The sequence below is a fragment of the Ailuropoda melanoleuca genome, chromosome 2, assembly GCF_002007445.2.
Source record: "Ailuropoda melanoleuca isolate Jingjing chromosome 2, ASM200744v2, whole genome shotgun sequence".
NCBI lineage: Eukaryota > Metazoa > Chordata > Mammalia > Carnivora > Ursidae > Ailuropoda > Ailuropoda melanoleuca.
The window spans coordinates 133218528-133225571 of NC_048219.1; the positions used below are offsets into that span (position 1 = coordinate 133218528).

At 37.4% G+C, this 7044-nt stretch overlaps 1 pseudogene; it reads right to left on the reverse strand.

The window, feature by feature from the left end:
* Positions 1-6198: 6198 nt before the first annotated feature.
* Positions 6199-6314, reverse strand: LOC117801246 (annotated as a pseudogene).
* Positions 6315-7044: the final 730 nt, after the last annotated feature.

Sequence of the window (7044 nt, forward strand, 5' to 3'; positions counted from 1 at the left end):
CATTCTGTTCATAATAATTGAAATTTGTGGGTCCTAGGATCTTTTTCATTCTTTATAACTGACTAAACTTAAAGTCCTCAAAAATTTAAGTAAACCCTTCTATTTTAATTTTGTTAAATCCTTCATATTTTAAAGATTGTCATCCATTATCATGGGATAGAGTGATATTTACATGGGAATGCCGTCTTTCCCCCCATTATTATTCATACAAGTTAGTCTTCATTAGGTCCAGATGCAAATTTCATTTTTTTTCTTTCTTTAGCTGTATATGCTTAGTTTTATTCAATGGTGCATCCAAATATTTGGCTTGTGGTAAGTATACCCAATAAAAACTCTCTTTAGCCTTTTTGTCCCACCACTTGTCAAATATTCATGTCAAAAGAGGGAGGAAGAAGGGACCGACATTTACTGAGCACGTAGTCCATGCTGAGTCCTTTCCACAGGTCTCATTTAATCTTCGCATGCTGTGCTGTGGATATGATTTCCTCAGTTTGGGAAATGAGGCACAGAGAAGCTAAGAAACTGACCCAAGTCATTCCAACTAGCATTTTTGGAGCCAAGTTGGCCCCGTTTCTTTTTTCCAAGTGTGTCCTGCTATAACACACTGTATTCATTTCCAAATGGTTTCTTTTCTTTCAAATCATAAAGCTTTATGGTTTAAATTAAAATTACTTGTTCTGCTTAAAATTTTTCGTGTTTAATTTCCTCTCTCTCACTGTTGAAGTTAGGCAGTCTCAGACTTTCCTATACTTACTTTATACTTAGACTTGCATTTAGAATGTTGTGATACTAATATCACGAGTTGCTCAAAATACCGTTGTTCTATATGTATTTCATGTTGAACTGGCTAGAGGCTTATGATATCACTTCAAAGTATGGATTTTAGAATCATGGTGCTAGAAAGGACATTAGAAATAAGCCTTAAAACCCCAGTCTGTGTTCAATATTGTAACCGGATTGATCTTTTCAAACTTGTTAGATTATGGCTCTCCCGCTCAAAACCCCCCAGAGGCATCTCATCACCCTCAGAGGTGAGTCCATAACCCTCACCTCAAAGGATCTACAAAGCCCTGCCCTACCTGCTCTTGACCCCTGCCTTCTGACCACGCTGGTCTCCTTGCTCTTTGAACAAGCCAGACATTCTCTCACCCCATGGTCTTTGCATCAACTGTTCCCTTCGCTTGGAACTCTCTTTCCTCCAGATACTTGTATGGCTCATTTCCTGTCTCTTTCAGCTTAGATGTGACCATCTTCTTTACAACTGCATATCCTCACCCTCACTTGCCATGACTCTTACCTGCTTTCCCCCACTCCATTGTACTCAATAAACCCAAAGTACTGTATATTGATTGATTTATTTATTTCCCTATTTTCCCTGTAAATTGCAAGCTCCATGACAACGGACACTTTTGTTTTTGATTTTTCACTGAGTTCTTGCCAGCACCTGGACAGTGCCTGACACATGGTTAGTAGTCAATAGATGTTTGTTCAATGAATAAATAAATGTAGGTTCAACATACTCTGCTCATAAAGGATACCACACTGGGTTCAATGAAGGGTCATGGGAAAATAAGAAAAAAATAAATATTCATATTCCAAGCTTGTTAGTGAGTAAGGGCAAAGACAACTTCAAGTCTGAGTCAGGCATGTATTGACAAGTGAACTTGTTCCTATTAAATAAGCCACTAGAGTAAAATTCAGTGTTGCTCTAAAATAAAAGATGCTGTTACATAGATTTGACATGTGTTGTTCCATGGGTGGGGAGGAGTGACCGTTGTCAAATATATAAATCCCATACAACCCACACAAGTCTTTGTGACTTTCATTAGTTCGTTTTTCTTTGATCTTATAACACTGAAGGAAAAGTAAAATGTGTAAGCATTCATGAAGTAAACTTGAACCAACTCTCTTTTACCTATCTTAGCATGGCTAAAAATTGAAACATAACAAACCTCTTTCATTCAACCTTCTCCTGATCCCATCACTTTCTAATGAGAAATGTAGTTTTGGTCCTATCGATTGGGTTTGGAGTGTGGTGGGGAGAAAAGAGGTAGTTTTAATTAAAAATGAAATAACACTGTGATTTATATTCTTTGTCCCCACGTGAGATATGTCACTCCCTGACTCCTGAACTTTCTTTTGTAAATAATTTCACAGGAACAAATTCTATCCATGTGTTGCAAAGAAAACCAAGGTGTATGTACATTTCTTAATGCCATTAACTTCTTTTACTGGAGAGTAGGATTTTTGCAAAGGGATGTGAGCAGTGGTTAAAACATTTTTACATTTTATTTTAAACTGTGCAATTTAAAATTATTTTAAAGGAACACAAACTCAATTTTTAGTCTATAAAAAGCTAATTTGGAAAAAACCCATATGTTCTGTTAAGGCATATTCTGCCCATGTGACTAACAGTGTTGGGGCCATTGAATTTGCTCACTAAATATTTGCTTGATTGAGTAAATAAATGCATGAATGATTTTTTAGTTCCCAGAAATAAAATAGGAAGAGAAGAAAATGAAACAGTTTCATGGAGTTCTAAAAAAGACTTTAGCAGCTGGAAAGAAAGAACATGGTAGTGTCCCACAGAACAGGGAAAACCTGGACTCTTTCCAGAGTCAGCCCAGGAATGCCAAAAGACCTGCAGGGCAAGAACAGGGCAGAGTTCAGGCTTGAAGCCAGGAGGCCTGAGGCAAGATCAGAGCCCCAACTGGGACAGTAGCCATAGGCAAGATCCTGGGCCTGTAGGTAAAGTTCCAAGGGCCAAAGCCAGGTTAGGGGCCAATGATCCAGCACTGCATATAAAGATGGGCAGAATTAAAGGGAAAGTGTGACATTTCCTGACTCAAAATCTCATTATGTTTAGCCATTTGAGAATTATTAGATAAGGTTTCTCAGAAAATCTCTGCAATATTTGTAGGGAACTTTTAGGAAGGTACCTTTGTAGTTGTTTCTAAGTATTTTCCAGTGTAGACTGATACCATGACTATCTCTGCGTCAGTTGAAATCAATAAATATCAGCATTTACCATATAAACATTTTTGTATTCACTGTCTTCCACTGAGTTGATTTTACTTTTGTAAGCATCATTTCCTCATCAAAATCAGGATGTAGAGGACGTGGGACAGCAGAGAGAGTCTCTTTTCCCCTTGATGGTAAGACCTAGTAAGCCGTGCTCAGACTCAGAGTGCTCCAGGCAGCTGTGGGGGTTCCAAAATGGTACTGAGGGTTTCTCTCTTCTGTCCCATAGAGTTGAGTAGGAGATTCCCCTTTGGGTGGATGTATAAATACCTGGGTGATTAAAAGGATAATGCTAGAGAATTAGCTGCAGAGAATTTTTAAGATCCAGCTGCTTTAACCCTGTTGGTGTTGGGGTTGGTGTGTGTTTGTGTGCATATGAATGTGCATTCGTGGGTGGGGATGCAGGAAGATTAATCAGGAAAACCTCAAGTTCAATAGTGTCTTGTGGCCAACTGAGGTGCAGGAAAAGCAACAGAAAGGAATTGGTCAAAGACACAGAGTCCTGGAATAGAGAGAGTACCAATTCAACTGGCATTATCTCTAGTATTATCAAGTTATGTTAGCAGATAAGCTTCTTGGGGTCAGCAGGGAAATAGAAGTTCCTTTGGTTGCTCCATGCACACATTCTCTGTGGATCCTGTGTCATCCAGAAAGAGAGGGGTTTGAGATGATTAAATCAAAGGGTTTCCCTGCTTGTGTGATACATTAAGTAGTCTTTTGGAAGCCCAGGTAGGACTCATCCCTAAAGCAAAGACACACAACCGAAGAAGTTGCATTTTCAACTCCTGAGAGTGTTTTCTACAAAAAAGTTCCTTTCTTGTGTGTTCTAATTTCCCTACAAAGATATAATTGAGGGTCTTGCAAATACCCAGAAGCCAATGGCATTACATTTAACATGAGGTAGACGATAATAAGTTTAAGTGGATTTGTAACTAATGGGACACTCAAACTCACGGGGTGAGAACGAATGTATTGATACTAACCTTTGGGAAGATCTTCCATGGTACCATGAAGGCTGTTTGGCAGCTTTTCAGGTGACATAAAGCAAGGTGGGATAGCTAATATACTTCACACCAAATCAGGAACCCCTCAAATCAGGGGGTCTAAAATAACACATTTGAATTTGTAAGGTTACATGATGCCATATGTAGAAAATATATGGAGATGAAAACACCTCACACATACCCATACACAAAGGAATGCATAGAGTTGTCAAGGATATAGACCTACCTGAGAACTTATATTATACATGTTTGAATAGGTGCCTGTTGAGGGGCATTGGAATGAGAATCCAGGGATAAAGGAATATAAGTAAACTAAACCAAAACAAAAGAGTGACGTTATAGGGTTTAAGAACGATAACATGCCAAGAATTGAAGAGTATGGACATCACAACTATTTGTACTTGAGGTCCAAAGTAAAAAGAGAAAGAGAAAAATAAATGAATATACTAGAAATTAATATTAAGCCCAAAATGTTCGTACAAATCTAGCTGAGAATCTTTTCTTTAATGGTGATATGAATGAAAAAGCTATGGGGTTTTAGTTGTCTGCAGTTTGGGTCATCACTATGAGGTGGCTGTCAGAGAAAAGCTACCTCTGGCTGCATTCAAGGAAACCTAGCGACCAGAACGAGGAAAGCTATACGATACCTCTACTCATAAAGTCACATGCTGGTGGTGATAAACAGCTCTGGTCACCAAAGTTTGAACTTCACGCTACATTCAATGAAGAAAAACATGTCATAGGAAGAACTATAATATAATATATAATATATAATTAATATAATATAACATATAATACTATAATCATAGCCATCAGGGTACGAAACTTAATTTCACAACTCAGGTGTGCAAAAATAAGTATGCTTTCATAATCTGCTGTTTTAATTTCTGCCCTTTCCCCTCTGCTTTACTGAGTTGGTGGAAAGAATTTCAGTCTAACTAAGGACCCCCCCACAGAGTGTGATTCAGTCGTGGGGTCTTGGGCATTGCCTTCTATCAGTGATGGAGGCTACACATTTTTCAGTCATTGGTCTTACCTGTGAGGGCAGTGATGAGACAGTCATTGTTCATGTGTACCTTGTTCCTCTTAGCTACACTCACCTTTTTTGTCATCCTGAAGCAAGGAAGCCTGGGGTGAAGCTGATTCTGGCATTGTCTCCCGAGAGACCACTCAACTGTCTATGCTTGGCATCCGGTTGTCTCACAGGTCATTTTAATGGGAAGTAGGGTCCAGATCTCTGCTTTTGGGAGCCTTAGAATTGTCTCCCTCTGCTCTTCTCCCCCAGATCCTGGGAAATTTTCTTTTAGTAGGGAGGAAAAATCTTTCTCCCTTCATGTTCTTCAAGACCTTAACTTAAATTCCTTTAAAGTGTTAGGCTTTTGAAAAACAAAATCATAAACATATCTAAGTTTTACTCTGCCATATCATTTTCCCCAAAGTCACACAAATATAGAACTAGCTCCTTGAATGAGAAAAGGGAAAGAAAAGAAACACAAGCAAAAACATTACAAAAAGCAACAACAAAAAGACAATTTAATTATTTTCCAGCCATAAAGGAAAGAACTCTGTAGTGACAAGAGTTATTCAATTATACAGTAGGTTGCCTTGGATATGAGTTTATCATCAGAGGATATGTTTCCCTGATATACCCCTTAGTGATGTTTTAAAAGTGTTTTAAGCATTGGATGGGAGATGGGATGAGATAAGGCTCCTGCCTCATATGAGAGTCTAGGATAATGGTAATCCTACTTTTTACTTTTGTCAGGTGTTAAATGCAGTGCATGGTAACTGGGAGGTTCCAAAGTATCTAATGAAAAAGGGAAATTATTACATTCAAAATATGATAGGAAGTGCAAAAGCCTGTCACATGGTAGGTGACCAATATTTTGAATAAAATTTTATCATATTTTTTAAAAGTCTATTTTTTTGAGAAAATAAAACTATGTACTATCATAAATGCAAGTAAGTGTAAAGCATACTTACAAAAACCAAAACCTATTTTTAGGGCAAGAATCTTGATGACTCATCAAATATTCATGCCAGGTTATAAGCAAGAAAATGAAAGCCCCTTAAAATAAAAATAAAACTCCACATAACAAAAATATTTTGATCCTTGTAGAGTATATTACTATTTTTGCTTTCTCATTTTTAGCTGTCACTCTTTAGAAGAGTCAAATATTTTTTCTCCAAATTCTTTCACAAATTTGCATGTCATCCTTGCACAGGGGCAATGCTGACTCTTCTCCATATCATTCCAATTTTTAGTTTATGTGCTGCCAAAGCGAGCACTCTCCAAATTCTTTTAAATAACATGCATGTACTCATGATCCGTTAAAAATAATATGCAAGAAATATGGACAAAGACATAAGCACACAATTGATAGTGAGTTGAAATTTTAAAATGACTAGAAATGATAAGGTCAGCCTGAATATCAATTTGACCTGATATTTCTGCCCCACCCCATTCTGCAAGGAGTCTAACTTATAGTGGCTTACTGCTTTAGTAAAAATTTTGCAAATGACCTAATGTTTTGCAAAAAGTTTTGCAAATGACCAATCCTAATAGGATTTTGTTGCTGTTAATGGGGGCTGGAAAGTTAAAGTAAAGTAACTTAGGTGATGATTGGGTATTTAGATATCATCTGCAGTCTTTTCCAAAAAGAGTAGGTAATGGTAGGTGTGGGAAGCTAGGAATCCAAACATTTCTTTACATCTCATGGTCAATAAATTAATCACTTACCAGTTTTGCTGCCCAAAGATGTAAACTACTGCATTTTCTCTTCAATCTTTGTGTATACATTTATTTTCTGCTGAGAGTTGTGATTTCTTCTACCCATTTCTCGTTAGAATGTCACTAGTCCTCAGTAATGACTAAAAAATGGCATTGTGCAGAGCACGCAGGATTCATAACTCCATCTTACTAAACTACTTTGAATTGAGCTGCGTAAAAAAATCGAATTAGTAAAAAGGATATTTGAAAGTATTGAAAAATACACACACAAAATTAAAAACTAATCAC